Source organism: Arachis duranensis, chromosome 2 (genome assembly GCF_000817695.3).
Source record: "Arachis duranensis cultivar V14167 chromosome 2, aradu.V14167.gnm2.J7QH, whole genome shotgun sequence".
NCBI lineage: Eukaryota > Viridiplantae > Streptophyta > Magnoliopsida > Fabales > Fabaceae > Arachis > Arachis duranensis.
The window spans coordinates 54427967-54429230 of record NC_029773.3 but is presented as its reverse complement, the minus strand read 5'-3'; positions in this window follow the sequence as shown (position 1 = coordinate 54429230).

Below are 1264 nucleotides of genomic sequence, written 5' to 3'. Positions count from 1 at the left end.
ATCCGGAAAGTCTAACCTTGTCTGTGGTATTCCGAGTAGGATCCTGGGAATCCGGAAAGTCTAACCTTGTCTGTGGTATTCCGAGTAGGATCCTGGGAATCCGGAAAGTCTAACCTTGTCTGTGGTATTCCGAGTAGGATTCCGTTAATGAATGACTGTGACGTGCTTCAAACTTGTAACCTGCTGGGCGTTAGTGACAGACGCAAAAGAATCAAGGGATTTTATTCCAGTAGGAGCGGGAACCAACCGGTGATTAGCCGTACTGTGACAGAGTGCGTGAGCATTAGTTTTCACTGCGAGGATGGGATGTAGCCATCAGCCATGGGTGATGCCTCCAGACGATTAGCCGTTCGAGTGACAGCCGCATAGGATCATTTTCCTGAGAGGATTGAAAGTAGCCACCGCTGATGGTGAACCCCTATACAAAGCTTGCCATGGAAAGGAGTAAGAAAGATTGAGTAGAAGCAGTAGGAGAACAGGCGTCCTTGGGCTCTACAGCATCTCCATCCGCTTATCTGAAATTCCCACCAATGAATCTGCATAAGTATTCTATCCCTTTTATTATTCCTTTTTATTTATTATTTATTCCAATAATCACAATTACCCTTTAATCTGCCTAACTGAGATTTACAAGGTGATCATAGCTTGCTTCATACCAACAATCTCTGTGGGATCGACCCTTACTCACGTAAGGTTTATTACTTGGACGACCCAGTACACTTGCTGGTTAGTTGAACGGAGTTGTGAATTCAACCAGTGCCATAATAAAGCCTTCATCTCAAAATAATTAGAACATGGATCACAATTTCGTCCACCAAGAATCAACATGCTTAACTAGGAAAGTCAATAACACTATCCGAAATTCTGAGTTCCCAGAGACGCCAATCACTCTGAACTTCAAAGGAAAAAGTGAGATGCCAAAACTATTCAGAAGCAAAAAGCTACAAGTCCCGCTCATCTAATTAAATTAATATTCATTGATATTCTGGAATTTATAGTATATTCTCTTCTTTTATCCTATTTGATTTTCAGTTGCTTGGGGACAAGCAACAATTTAAGTTTGGTGTTGTCATGAGCGGATAATTTATACGCTTTTTGGCATTGTTTTTAGGTAGTTTTTAGTAAGTTCAAGCTACTTTTAGGGATGTTTTTATTAGTTTTTATGTTAAATTCACATTTCTGGGCTTTACTATGAGTTTGTGTGTTTTTCTGTGATTTCAGGTAAATTCTGGCTGAAATTGAGGGACTTGAGCAAAACTCTGAA